Below are 16047 nucleotides of genomic sequence, written 5' to 3'. Positions count from 1 at the left end.
ACAACAAAGAAGAATGTTTAGTTATTTTTTCCTTGCAGATCCATTTAAATATCTGCCTTAAGGCTACTTTCTTTGAAATCAATTCATGTGCTTTAAAGTCTTTCAGAAATCTGTTACCTGCTGAATTTATTGGAGGACTGATTTTAGTGAAATTGGCTGACATTGATGATTGGAGCCATTTGTTTAGTTGAAGGTAACTTAGAGTGACTTCTTGGAAACATGACAACAAGATGAGGCACAAAGTGGAGGTTAAAACTGGGTAAAAACGGAAGGAACATAATAAATGGAAAGTAATTAGTTATGATTTAGTAAATTCCCTCTGGCTTGGCTGAGACAGTTTAGGAGATAAGAAGACAAGATTCTTGCTTCAAATAGTCTTGCAGAGACTTAAACAAAGCATAAGGAAATCGTTCAAACATGGGAGGATATGAACACTGTGTGTGCAAAAATAGAGCAGTTTAGGAGGATTTGACTAAGACAGAGGGCTCAAGTAGGCATTTAAAGGAGGGTGGATAACAGGTTGGAGATTTTGAGCACGGGGGACAGTATAAAAGAAGGCCAAAAAAAGAGGTGTGGGGATGGGTAAGGAGCAATAAAGAGGGATTAAGAAGAAGAGATGTGAGTGTAGGCAAAATTAGGTAGGGTTTTGGAACTAAGTATAGGAAGGCTAGATTTCACATAATAACACTCAGGCCATGTCTACAAGAGGAAACAATTTTGAAATTAGTAAATTTGACTTAATAATTCGTCATTTAACTAGCGTGTCCACACTACGGGGAAGCCTAGAAATTAGTCGAGGCAGGCTCCATTAATGTGGGTACTCTACCTTGAACTTAGAGGCCCAAGAAACACTGGGAAGTAATTAGTTCAAATTATTCCTGGGAGTAATTATTTCAAAATTATGGAACAGGAGCATCCACACTACCGTTATTTTGAAATAACTATTTCAGAATTAGCGCTAGTCCTGATAAAGAGCAAGTCCGTAGCCCATGATTTTGAAATAACGTGCTTGGAAGTGTGAATGGTCCACTTATAAATTCAACTTATGAGGGGGGCTTTATTTTGAAATAAAGTCCTAGTGTAGACCAAAGCATAGCGACCAGGGAAGAGATGGATCAGGGATATACAGTGAAATGGTTAGAGCAGCAGATTAATAAACAGCTTGTGCTGCGACTGTATTAAAAAGCAGCACATGAATTATGATGTACAAATAAAATAAAATAAAATAAAATAATGCTTAAAATGAACTTGCTAATCTACATGGGAAATCACTAATGAAAACAAGTTATTCTTCTTAGAGGACTTGTCCATGTCCATTCCACATTAGATGCGCATGCACCGTGTGCACCATCACCAGAAATCGTTCCCTCAGTGGTGTCTGTCAGCTTGGATCTTGCACTATTTGTTGATACGTGCTCATGCATCAGTAAAAGGGACATACCCAGCCCCACATCTTCTCAGTTCCTTTTTGCCACCTGTGACAGTTTTTGCTACTGCAAGTCTCTTTCTCAGTGGTGACTCTCCAGTTGTAATTTAGTCTTAGTTTTAGACATAGTGTACTTAGGTAGATACCTCTCTTAGCGTAGAGGGGCTTCCTTTGCCCATGGGAATGGGCATGTTCCAATCACCAGGCTTCAAACCCTGTGCCTCCTGCAGCAAGCCTATCCCGGTGAGTGACCCCCCACTCCAGTTGTCTGAAGTGTCTGAGAGAGTCTTACGTAACAGAAAGTTACCAGATCTGCCAAGACTTCATACAAAGAAGGAAAAGGGAGAGTAGATTAGGGCTGCCCTAATGGAAGTCACACTTAGACCGATGTCTTGGCCAGGCCATGGGGACTCTACACACAATACTTCAACTTTTCATAGCACGTTTTTAGTACTGTTCTCCATCCAGTACTAAGAAATGTAAGGAATGAGGATCCAAGTGTGGACACTTCCCCTTACAAAAGAAGGGCAAACAAGGGGAGTGTAACCTGCACTAAATCCAGAACAGGGCCAGCAATGTCAGGGAGTCATCTTGGCGCTATCAGAATTGCAGTGTGAGGTCTTTGCAGCTGCTAGAGCTTACTGATACACCCCATAATGCCAACCTCAGTGAGTGCACCAGCCTTCCACGAGTGCGTCAAGCAGAAGGGAACATGAGGCTTCAGCTCAAATTCAGCATGGGGGGCCATCAGTAACAACCAGAGGCAAACCAGCCCCCTTGTCTTGGTGGCAGACCCCATCTTCTGCCCCCCTTCAAAGACTGCAGAAAGAAAGTGCTATATGCCTGCATTCTGATTGTGAAACAAAAAGAATAAAAGCCTATCACTGCGCAGTCTTCACGTACTCAGCTCTCCAAACTGACATAACGGGTCACCTAATTTCATATGAGAAACTATATGGAAAATGTCACGCCAGCACCGCTGAACAATCAGTGCTATCTGCATGCCAGCATATCCCAGCGCCTGTCAATTTTGTGGCCTGAATGTCCATTGGGAGAGAAGTGCTAAGTCAACTGGAGAGGAATAAAATCCTGGCCCATTGACTTCAGTGAAAACAGGATTTCAGCCCATGAATCTAAACTCACCATCGGTGACAGATAAGTGGGTCTTATCAGCCCTACCTGGCTTGTAAATAACCACTGACATGTATCAAATGAAGGTGAAAAGAATTCTAATCCAACAAAAACCTTATCCATGCTTTATAATGTACCCTTGTAAAATTCTTCTAAGCCTCTTACCCCAGGAGAGTAATTGTATACTTTTAATGGGGAAAAAAATCTTTAATATATTCATTTTCATCAACCACTGTGGTAAATGATTGGCAAATAGACTTTAGATCTCAGCTGCTACATTTTAATGGCATTTTTTACAGCTGCTTCATTGTGTGGAGGAAACCTAGAGCAATGAAACTCTCAATATGCTGTCTATAAAAGGAAGCAAATTCCTATTTATTTTTATTATAGACCATGACAGACAAAGAGAGCGGGCTGTTCTCACCTGTACTCACTGTCCGTTAGGGGAGAGGGGCTTAAAAAGGAGTCTGTGTAGTACAAGGACTGCTCTACATTGCATCAGCTGTCTAGAGTTCCCAGTGGGCCAGCTGAGAAAGCTAGTACACAATAGCATCCAAACCCATTTCCTAAGCTCTGTCTCTAAGTCAACTGGAGCTGCTCAGATGCAGGGGGAATTCTCAGCTGGGATGACACAGATGCTTTCCACCCCTGTTGTATCACCAGAAGTGGGTGCAAAGCAACTGGGTGGCAGCAGAGAATGTGGCCCGCTGTGTATTGTTAAACATTCCGCTGTCACTCATAGCCAGCGAGTGAAAACCCAGCTGGGGAAGGCACGCCCCAGTCCCACCCCTTCCACCTGAGGCCCCGCCCCTGGAGCCAAGCTCCGCCCACCCCAATCCGATTCTTCCTGGACATGTGGAGAGCTGAGGCTGCTGTGTTGCCCCAACCCCTATCCCTCTCCTGCAGCCAGGGAAAGCAGGTTGCCGGGCTGTTGTCTCAGCCTTCCCTGGTGGGTGGCCCAAGCCTTAGGCGCTTGGACATGTAGGCAGTTTTGGGACGGCTTTACCTTCTCTTCCCTATATTGCTGAACACCCATGTCGTCACTGATCTCTGAGCAGGATGGTTTGGTAACCCACATTTGGATACTTGAGAAAACGCAGCAAAATTCCACATCAGAGAACTGCAGGAGTGTTTCCCATTTGCAAACCAAAATCTCTAGTGCAGTGACTCCAGTGCACACAAATAGCTTCCCATTGTGTAGTGTGTGGCATTGTCAGCCAGTATTTTTAGCAGCAGAGGTGTTGGGGACAATGGTGCTATAGGAGTGGTTCCTACACATTTAAGATCATAGGGTATGTCTACACTAGCCCCCTAGTTCAAACTAGGGAGGCTAATCAGGGTGACCGAAATTGCAAATGAAGGGCAGGATTTAAATATCCTGCGCTTCATTAGCAAGTTCCTGGGCAGTCATCATTTTGGAAATTGACTAGCCCGTAATAACTGCCCGCGTCTACATGCGGCAGTGAAACTGGAGTTTGAAATAAACCCCTTAACTCGAATTAGCTGGTAAACTTCATTCCAGGAGAAATAACAGTTAATTCAAGTTAAGGGCTTTATTTAAATCCTGTGCTTCATTTGCAATTTCGGTCACCCTCATTATCCTCCCCAGTTCGAACTAGGGGCCTAGTGTAGACATACCCACAGTGATCTCCCCCATTAAAACAAAAATCTCTCCTGTAATGTTACCACACTTTCAACTGGACTGCAAGCTAAAAATGATTTGATTTTTAAAGCAATTTCTCACCATTGGGGTAGCTATTTGTATTTGTATTTCAAAAATACACCCACACTAAAAATGTTTTCAGAATCCAGCCTTTTCTACAACATGTAGGGTATAAACTTGCCTACATTTTGTTTTATTTTATCATTTTTTATTTTTGTTTTTTAAAGAGTTTCTATACTTGGTATTTTGTTCTGTTTTTATTACTGGCTTTAAAAAAGAAATGGAAAGAGCCTTTAATTTGATAAGTGTTCAAATGTGCCTCTTCTATTTAAAGTAAATATATTCCCATTGACTTTAATGAGCTTGGATCAGGCCCAGGGAGAACTGATTTCACAACAGAAATGCAGCTGCTGCTGTGGGAAGTATATGCCAGAATTTACATGCGGATGGTATTATAAGGCTAATGCTTAAATTTCTAGTGCTGCGATGCAGAGGATACACAAAAAGTACAGCGTAGCATCTAACCATTAAATCTAAAATAATTTTAAAGACCACGTTTAAAAAACCCCTTAGCAATAGAGAATTGTAACCATTCAAGAAAGTATTAGGTACAAAAAAAAAAAAAAAAAAAACCCTCAGCTTCTTAAAATTCCTCAGCTATTCCTGTAAGGTTGTATATAAGACTTGCTAGAATCAGTTTCATTGTCCAAGTCCACATTCATTTGATGATTTCCAATTTCTTAAACTGATTCTCTTGACCGCTGCCTCTGCTGCTAATAAAAAATGTTTCTGGTGGTGATTTAAGACCTTTTCTTGCTGCACAGAAGTCAAGGACTTGAATAATGACTTTCATATCTTTCAGAATACAAATCCTGTAGTCCCCAGGAATATCATTGTTTAAAGTCATGTTAACCCCACTTCTAATATTTCACATTATTTATTTTTTATTTATACTGTGGATTTCTGTAGGTCACAGTCATGACTCTAATTGTGCTAGGCATTTTTACACAGATAATAGAAAGAAAATATCTGCTCTTTTAAAAAAATGTATGGAAAATATATGGTACAGATTCCTTTTTTTCTTCCCACACTTTCATCCATTGTATCCTGTCTAGCTTCATTCAGTTTGGCGTCCATTAAATTGTAAGTGTGATTATTAACCAAAGCTTATTGTTTGGCATTGGTTTATCGACCCTACCTCAAATATTTTAGAGAGTAGTTTTCAGAAGTAGAACTTATCTAATTTAAACAGAGTGGACAGACTGTAATTACTAATTCACTTGACTATAATTTAAGGTGAAATGTAGACCCATTTAATATTCTGTGCAAATTGATGGCTTTGCAGAGTTGGGGTCGTAAGCAGAATATAAGCAATAATGCACCACTCGAGAATATAACAGGAGATTTAATTATGAGGTTTTGAGTCTTTTCTATAAGAATAAAAGAACACAAGAAAAATAATATTTTATAGGAATAAAGGTTAATATGAAAATAATATTAAAGGAGAGATGTGTACGACATGAAAATGATTCCAGAGAAGTAAACAAATAGCCTATAATGCCAATTCATCTGATGAAGCGGGTTTTAGGCATAGAAACTCATGATTCTATATATTTTTGCTAGTTTCTAAGGGTACATCTACACTGAACACTTATTTCAGAATAAGCTAGTCCAAAAGAAATACTCTGAAATAGCTTATTTAGAAATAGTGCATCTACGCTAAAGAGAAACCTTGAAATCAGTCCGAGGCAGGCTCCCCTAATGTGGATACGCTACATCAATATAAAGCCCCAGAAAGCAATAGGGAATAATTACTTTGAATGGGCCTAGGGAGGAGATATTTTGAAAATAGCAGTAGTGGAGCATCCACAGTACAGCTATTTCGAAATAGCAATTTTGGAAGAAGCGTTATTCCTCATGGAATGAGGTTTACAGAAGTCAGAATAAGCTGCCCATTATTTCAAATTTATTTCGAAATAACAGAATTGCTGTGCAGATGTTTGCATTGTCATTTTAGAATAAAATGTTGTTGTTTTTAAGGTTACAAACTAACACGGCTACCTCTCTGCGACTTTTTTATAATTCATAATGTAATTCTAGCTCCTACTTACACATTACTGACATATGAAATGATTAGTTCACGTTTAGTGTCTTCTCAGAACTATGACAATTACCATAAAATTGCGAGTATAAGGCACACTTTTTTCCGGTTTTTTTAGTGTCAAAGTCGGGATGCGCATTATCCATAGGAGGTTTTTTTTTAAGTTTTCATTTGGTGGTTCCGTGGCAGTTAATTAATAGCTGGACACCAGAGGTTAAGTTGATTTTTATTAGCATCGATAAGCAACTATATACATAGTTTCAAAAAGGTAAGTTAAACAAATGAAATCAACACTGCAGCACAAACAAGCAAATATGTCAATTGATCTTCTATTCATCTTCGACGCCCTCGAATTAGCTTTTGTTAGAATCTTTCTTGAACAGTCAAGCAATATCTTCCGGGGTATAGCCCTCGACATTTTCATCCAGGTAATACAAATCATTGTCATCTTCGCATACCGGTAATTCACCCTCAGCCAATTCATCTTCGATTGGATCCATTCACAGGGCATCATGCTCACTGCCATCCAAAGCATTAGAGATGCTGCATTTCAGAAACTCCTTCCTTATCATAGAGGGATCAAGTTCAAGCCAGACATCCGCTATCCACTGGGTAACATCTGCATACATCCACCTGCAGTAAATGTATATTCAGCTTCCAACAAAGGTGTTCCATTTCCTGTGTAGTGCATCTTTCATGGGCTTGTTAACTGTCACATCAAGTGGCTGCAATGTTTTGGTCATTGCACCAGGAATAATTGCCAAGTATGTTTTGTCCTGCTGAAGACTTTTCTTGATGGATGGCATATGATGACACCGAAATGCATCCAAAACTATTAGAGACAGCTTTCTCATAAGTCCACCCGGACACTTTGCCCAAACCATCTGTAGCCAATCAAGCATTAAAGCTTCTTCAATCCAGTCTTTAGGGTGAACACGCACATGAATTGTGTTTGGAAATATAACATTCTTTGGCATTGTCTTGTGCTTGAACACAATATAAGGAAGCAGCTTCATTCCATCGGCCATGCAAACAAGCATTACCGTAAGCCTAGACTTTTCATGGCCTGTTGTAGCAATGGAGATGGTCTTGTCACCTTTCACTTCAAGCGTTCTGTTGTAGGGATTATCAAAATTTAATGGTGTCTGATCTGCATTACCAATTAATGAAAGGTCGTAGCAGTGCTGCTTGTGTAGTTTTATGATAAACTTTTGGAACTGTAGTAACTTGGTGTCTGAGTCCAGGGGTAGCTTCTGTGCTACTGTTGTTCAGCATCGGACCGATAGGCCATGGCGATTCATGAACCGATCGCCCCAGCCATACGAAGCTTTAAACCCAGCTCTGTTAGCGCATGTTTTGGCAATGGTCAAAGCCTTCATTCTAACTTCCGCAATACTAACATCACCACCTTGCTGTCTACGCTCAGCAATCCATTCAACCAGCTTGGCCTCCAACTCAGGATATGCAGTGCTTTTGCCTCACTCAGCCATCTTTATCCAGCACTATTTGATCTGAGGAAGTGGGTCTGGCCCATGAAAGCTCATCATCTAATAAACAATCTTGTTAGTCTTTAAAGTGCTACATTGTCCTGCATTTTGCTTCAGCTACCCCAGACTAACACGGCTACATTTCTATCACTATCTTTATCCAAGGCACTGCTTGCAGGAGCTCTTTCTGTTGTCTCCAAAGCCGAATGTTAGACTCTGCTATGTCATCAAATTCATGACTGGCAGCTCTGTCGCCATGAGCCTCAGCACAGCTAACAACTTTACGTTTTTCAGCGGTCATGTAAGATCGCCGACAACTCATGGTATCCCAAAGAAAGCATGGAAACACTGCGCACTATGTACTCGTGTGCTCATGCGTGATTACCCAGCAATACAAAAAGGCAAGACAAAATACGGCAAAGTTGGAGTGCGCATTATAGATAAGAGTTCAGTTTATTCTGGGATTCTGACGTTTAAAAGGTAGGTGTGTGTTATTTATAGGTGCGCATTATACTCACGATTTTACAGTAGCTTTGCAGGCCTCTGCATGGGCATAGCTTTATTATAACACCCAAGGTCGAGTGAGATTCTGCTATTTAGACTTATTCATCCTTTTGAGTTTTTTACTTTATCAAAACTCTGTCATTCCCTAAATAGCTCAGCACTTGTACATCTTTAAAGTGAAATCTAGACATTAAACAATTGAAGATCTTTCATTTCTTTAAGAAATTAATTCAATGGTAATGAAGGGTGAACGATTGACTGAATCATTCATTAATTTAACCTTTTTCATCTTGATAAGATTATCTGAGCTGCCTTCTCTTTGTATGAACATATACGGGGTGCAAGCCATTTTACAATAACTGTGAAATATATAATCATTATAATATTTACAAGATATATTAATCAGTAATTTATTTTACTACCCCAAAAAGATTAGAAGAATTAATTAAAGAAGCTTACTAATAGCTATGGGTGTTGACTAACCTCCTTTTAAAGATGAACTGATTAACCTTTCTGAATATATGATATCAAAGTCAAGTACAAAGCCAACTACTACACAGAGTCTGATTTTTGAAGGCTATCAGTTTACAATTTTACTGCAGATTAGAGATTTTGAGCTATGTGCTCAGCTCTGTAACACTTACCTCATCGAAAGGGAGGAGGAAGTGGGGGAGGAAGACAGTCTCTTAAGAGATGTGGTCTCCCTTATTTGCCACTTAAAGTGGATTTTCCAAGATGGCAATTTCATATTACCCTGTGCTTCAGTGAATTTTATTTCTGCTGACAGCAGAAGCAAATGCTTTATGAAGAGTAAAACTGACTGCTTAAAAAGTTTAACTGCATTTCCCTGATCTGGTTTACACTTCATGCTGCCTTCCTTCAGATCTAAAGCATAAAATGGTATTATCGCATGTAGGACTGGATCCTCTTGTTCTGCTGAACTCTGCTGGATACATGGTAACACAGGACAATTCCACATTTCCTGGGACTGGTGAGGCCCAACACAAGTCAGAGGCAGGGCTGCTCTAACTTGTGCCCAGATCCCTCTTTGAGTTACTGCGCCACAAGAGAAAACCCAGCAAACACAATAGAATATACTCTCTGATTAAACCGGAGACGGGCCCGAACCAAAACATGGGAACTGAACAACAGGGAAGTACAAACTCCAGTTGCAGATCAGTATCCTTTTGCAGGCGATCCTTTACTCTTCTAAAGTGTTGAACTAAATCCAAGGTGTGAACATGCCTGAACTTTGAAGTGCTCAAGATCTAGATTAAAAAAATATGAGACTAGAATCCAATTCTAGGCCAAAGCATCCCCCTGGTACCACTCTCTCAAAACATGCAGTCAGACTCATGAAGTGGCAGGGAAAAGATCATGACTTAAATCAGTCCAAGTATTTTTACTGATCTAAGGTTTGGGCTACACGAAAGAAATTAAACTGGCTTAGAGACATCTCTCAGGCATGTGAGGAAATTACCCTTCCCCCAAATGGAGTAGTTAAAGTGACCTAATCGCCAGTGTAGACAGTACTAGGTTAATGGAAGACTCTAGCTACCACCTCTCAGGGAATGGATTAGCTACACAAATGAAAGAACCCCTCCTGTTGGCATAGGTACTGTTTACACTGAAGTTCTACAGAAGTGCAGATGTAGTGATGCAATTGGGCCACTGTAGCAATTCAAATGTACATAATCCGGCTGCGTCTAGACTGGCATGATTTTGCGGAAATACTTTTAATGGAAAAGTTTTTCCGTTAAAAGTATTTCCGCAAAAGAGCGTCTAGATTGGCATGGATGTTTTTGCGCAAAAAGTGCTTTTGCACAAAAAGTGCCCAGTATAGACGCACTTTTGAGCAAGAAAGCTCCGATGGCCATTTTAGCCATCGGGCTTTCTTGCGCAAAAAATTAAGGTGACTGTCTACACTGGCCCTCTTGCACAAGTATTCTTGCGTAAGAGGGCTTATCCCTGAGCGGGAGTGTCAATGTATTTGAGCAAGAACTACTGAATTCTTACATTAGAACGTCAGTGCTCTTGTGCAAATTCAAACGGCCAGTGTAGACAGCTGGCAAGTTTTTGCATGAAAGCGGCTGCTTTTGTGCAAAATCTTGCCAGTCTAGATGCACCCTCCCTGAATGCTGATGTCTGTATATTGCAAGAATAAGAACAGAATAAACACAAAGGCTATGTCTTCACTGCGACTTCTTCTGGCAGAAAATATGCTGGGATTGGTTCTGCCTGGAGCAGGGGGGCTGGACTTGATGACCTTCTGAGGGCTTTTCCAGCTCTATGGTTCGATGATTCAATGATTCTCCGGGACATCATTAGCATATTTTCTGCCATTTCCTTTTGTGCAAGGGTTTTCTGCATAAAAGAAGCAGTGTGGACTTTTTTTTTTTTGGTACAAAAACCCCATTTTGTGCAAGATCCTTATGCCTCTCTGGGACAGGGATAAGGCTTTTGTGCAAAACGGAGTTTTTGAGCAAACCCCACCCCCGGCCACACTGCTTCTTTTTGTGCAAAAACCCTTTGCGCAAAAACAAATGGCAGAAAATATGCTAATGATGTCACGATTTATAATGAGGGAATCATTAGCATATTTTCTGCCGAAAGAACTCTCAGTGATGACAAAGCCTAACAAAATTATTATTGTCCATTATTATTACTAAATTGGACAGCCCCAAGAACAGTTTAATTAAATCAGAGTTTTAGTTATTACACTATCTCTAACACCTACGAAACAGTTGAGAACTTATAATTAAAGATGTAATTCTCTGTACCACCATCTATCACACACAGCTACCTAAGAGTCAACAGAGAGATGTAGATTAGGCACATTGAAATGAAGCAGGGATATAAATATCTTGCGGCTCATTAGCATAAACATGGCTGCTGCATTTTTTCGACACGGAGCTTTCTCGAAAAAAACCAGCAATCTAGATGCGGATCTGTCAAAAATAAAGCCTTTTTCGATAGATCCTGTATTCCTCAAAAAATGAGATTTACAGGATCTTTCGAAAAAGGGTTTATTTTCGAGAGATCCGCATCTAGACTGCCATTTGTTTTGTTTTTTTTGAAAAAGCTCCGTGTCAAAAAAATGCAGCAGTCATGTTTTTGCTAATGAGCCACAAGATATTTAAATCCCTGCTTCATTAGCAATTTTGATGTGCTTGATTTGCATCCCTCTGTCGACAGAGGGATACAGCCTAGATGTAGCCTAAATGTGAAAATGGGGATCAGATACTCATGTATCTATGAGTTTACAAAATTTCTACATCTACTTGGAGGTTTATACACACTACAGCTGTTGACTGAGTCATAATTAACTCCCATGACTAACTCAATCAAGTTAATGAGGATTAAAAATTATTTGTGACTAATCAAATTTAATTGCCCTGTTAAACAATACAATTGAAATGCCAATTGAGTGTTTTTCTACATTTTAAAATGTATTGATTAGAATTACAGCATAGAATACAAAGTGTACAGTGCTCACTTTCATCATTTTTTAGTACAAATATTTTTATTCAAAATAATGTAAAGTATTTTTTCAGTTCACTTCATACAAGTATTGTGGTATGATTTCTTTACCCTGAAAGTGCAACATACACAATTAGATATTTTCTTATATAACTGCACTGAAAACAAACCAACATTTCCAAGTCCAATCAGAAGTGCTATCTCCTGCAGATTTTCTTTGTGTAGGTGATTGGCTGAACAGAAGTAGGACTGAGTGGAATTGCAAACTCTAAAGTTTTACATAGTTTTATTTTCTAATGCAGATTTTTTTACATAATTTTACATTTGAAAGTTCTGTGTTGCATTCTGTGTTCACACATTTTGTATTCTGTGTTGTATTTGAAATCAATGTATTCGAAAATACATTTCAAGTGGTATTCCATTAACAGTGTGATTAATCATGATTATTTTTAAATCACTTGACAACCCTTATACATACACATACGCACAAACCCTACCCCAAATACTACCCCAAATAATTTTACATATAGTTGTTTATAGAACAAAGCTACAGTTACTTGTGTATGTTCTTATATATAACCGTACTGCTTTCTGATCTTGAACAATTACACCTAAAGTTGCATTTCTAATGTCATATTTTATCTTTGTGATAATTTCTTGAAAATTTCCCAATAAAATAATTAAAATATCTGAATTTTATGATTTCTAAAGGGATGCTTTCTTCCTTACTCAAAAATACATTTCACTGTTGCTTTGATTTTTGCTTTGATTTTTAAAAAAATGTGCTTGATGTGAAAAAAAAAACACCCACTTAAGATAGCAAATACATTTACAAACATCTTCACAGAAAATTCGTCTGGAAACAGTTTCTTTGAGTTCCCTCCGGCATAAATAATACACTTTCTCAGGAACACAGGAAATAAAGACTTCCCATGTATCCCTATATATCAATATCCAGCTCTTACCTATTACTAAAATTACGTTGTGTCTGTGTGGCCCAGAAAGCTATAGATGTGTTCAATGCCACATAGGAATGAATTTCAATTACTAACAATAAGTGTGGGAACAATCACTTTGCTAATATTAATCCAGAAATTGCAAATAATGGTGTCAAAGTGAGGTTGTTTTATGACACAGACAAAAGTTTATTGGAAGCTTTTGCAGAACACTAACTGCACTCTGAGATATATAGAATGGTAATAGAGATAGCTGTGGAGATTGTTCTAAGTGAGAAATGCTTTTGTACTATAAAGGTAAGATTAAACAGCCACTCAATTGAACTGCCAAATACAAATATGATCTATTACAGCCATTTTGGTCAAAATGTTCTTCTTAACCTATTCACTGAAGAAATGAAAAAGAAACATAAATGGAATATTCAAAGAAAAAGTGATTCTCCAAAAACACCTAGTTATAAAGACAAGATTGGTCCTTGTTTTGCAATAAAGTTGGAATAGTCGAACTGTTAAAAAAAATCCTGAAATTATTGTAGGATTATCACAGCATTAGCTATCCACAGGCCCAATTCTGCAACCCATGGCCAGGCAAACTTCCATTGATTTGTGTTTTGGCTCAGTAAGAGCTGCAGGATCAGGCCCTAAACTGAAACTACTATCAAGGATGGAGGTAATCTATTAATTTGCTTTGGAAAAATGCCAAGAAAACCCCTGGGCTGTATTTCTAGTCTTTCTAATGTCAAAATGGGAAGAAAATGTAGGTTGTTAAGTATCAGGACTAATACAGTGGTATTCATAATACCTTTACTAATTGTGCATCCTATATTTATAGTCAATTATTACTTATTGCCTAAACATTAATCTGAATCCTTACATCGGTTCTTGGCATCAATTCCTTCTTTAGCAATTTAACAAGTATTTGGAGATAAGAAAAATGAACTGTATTAATCTACATAGTTGTAGCTCAGCAATTTGTTCCAATGATCCACTGAAAGACTACATCTACACTGCAGACTTTTTGTGCAAGAACACCTGTTCACACTGCACACACGTTCTTACGCAAGTAAATTTGCAGTATAGTGTCATAAAACAGGGCTTCTTCCGGAAGAGTTATTCCTCTCCTCACGAGGAATAAGCCCTCTTGCGCATGAGCTCTTCCACAAGAAGGCAGTGTAGACAGGCAACGTAAATTTCTTGCGGCAGAAGCCTCTATAGTTAAAATGGCCATCAGAGCTTTCTTGCTCAAGAAAGTGTCAACACTGCCATGGACACTCTTGCACAAAAGCACATCTCTTGAGCAAAAGCACATGGCAGTGTGAATGCATTCTTCTGGGAGAGCTTTTACACAAGAAATCTTCTGCAAAACAGTTCTTGCGCAAGAAGCCTGCAGTGTAGACATAGCCTTACAGTTCAGCTAATAAAACAATCTCAGTTCACTTCCTGATGATATGTGCGTAAATATCATTTTTCACAATAAAGATTGGGAATCACACACACACTTAACTGTCTATAACAGCCCATCTTCTGTTTTAGGAATGAGTGAAAACTTACAATGTCTGATTTTCTTGAAATGTGGTTATCTTTTTTTTTTTTTTGCAGTTTATTTAAATCAGTTTGCTTAATTAATATATTTGCATTTATTTTATTTTCTCTGGTATGGGTTTGTGATGGGGTTTATGACTATGATTAGAGGCCAGTGCACCAACTCAGCACTTCTGGAAAAAGTTTCACGCAAGAGGGCAAAAATGTGAAAACAAGTATATTGACTAATTTAACTAATTTTGGTTTGATTGAACTTTGCCCGCTGCACACAGATGTAACTTTCCTAATTTTGCAAGAGTGCTATGCCAAAGACCTATTGTCTTCACAGAACTCACTGGATATTGTTAACACTTTTCAAAAATCAGTCCACTTAGTTGGATACCTACACAGGGATTTAGGAGACTAACCTTAAGTGGCCATTGAAGGACACAAGCATATGAATGTCCATAATGCTATCTCTGTAACACTATATTTTGACTGTGGACTATCATCATTATTGTTATTACCACCACCACTTTCACAACCTGTTGTTAATGTAACAGCTTTAGAAAGGAATGCTAACACAAATGTGGGTTAGTTGAGTGCTGTGTGAGAGCTTGCTGTAATACCAGACTGTCCATTTGGTAAGTAATTTTAGAGCACCTATGATTATTTTCTACTTGAGTGTGTAACTGTTCTAGGGTGCTTTAGCTATACTCAGAGGCTGTGTCTAGACTGCATCCGTTTTCCGTAAAAGGGATGCAAAATAGACACATCGCAATTGCAAATGAAGCGGGGATTTAAATCCCCTCCCCCACTTCATTTTCATAAACATGGCTGCCGCTTTTTTCCGGCTCAGAGCTTTGCCGAAAAAAAGCGCCAGTCTAGACGGGGATCTTTTGGAAAATAAAGCCTTTTCCGAAAGATCCCTTATTCCTCTTAAAAAAAGGAATAAGGGATCTTTCGGAAAAGGCTTTATTTTCCAAAAGATCCCCGTCTAGACTGGCGCTTTTTTCCGGCAAAGCTCCGAGCCGGAAAAAAGCGGCAGCCATGTTTATGCAAATGAAGCGGGGGGGATTTAAATCCCTGCTTCATTTGCAATTGCGATGTGTCTAATTTGCATCCCTTTTACGGAAAACAGACGCAGTCTAGACACAGCCAGAATGTTTATAACTTTAAACTACATACATAGATGACTTCCATGTAATAACAAGAAATGCAATAGTGTTCGGTTCTGTCCAGCTAACCTCTGGCTGAGCAGAGCTTCAATGCGTAAGAGCAATTCCATTTTTACTAGTAAGGACTGCAGAGCAGGGCCCATTGTAACTAGCCAGAAGCCAATAGACTTCTATTCTATTCTTAGGACTTCAATTGATGTACCCTGACCCCAAGCAAGTCATTTTACCTCTTTGTGCCTCTATTTCCCTGTCTTCTTTAACTAGTGCTAGATTCACAAAGGGCCTTAAGCACAGCAATTCCAGGGTCACCATGGTTAACCTTCAGGTGACTAGAGAAATCATGGAGATTTCACAAAGCCTGAGTTAGGCAATGAATGGAGGAAGGCAGGAACCCAGCAACGGATTCACAAAAGCCACCATAGTCCTCCCCTAAGCTAGACAATAAGAGATGCCATGATGAGGGTTGTCCCAAGCCCTGATCAAGTTTGGGAGTTAAATCTAGCTGAAAAGTGGTGCCTCCCTCTGCTTGAGATGGTTAGCTGCAGCCCTCTCTTAAGGTTTGCATCTGGGCCATTTTTGCAAGAAGCCAAGATGGACAAT

This window comes from Pelodiscus sinensis, chromosome 8, assembly GCF_052426305.1.
Source record: "Pelodiscus sinensis isolate ZL-2025 chromosome 8, ASM5242630v1, whole genome shotgun sequence".
Classification (NCBI taxonomy): domain Eukaryota; kingdom Metazoa; phylum Chordata; order Testudines; family Trionychidae; genus Pelodiscus; species Pelodiscus sinensis.
Note: the sequence above shows the minus strand (reverse complement) of the source record.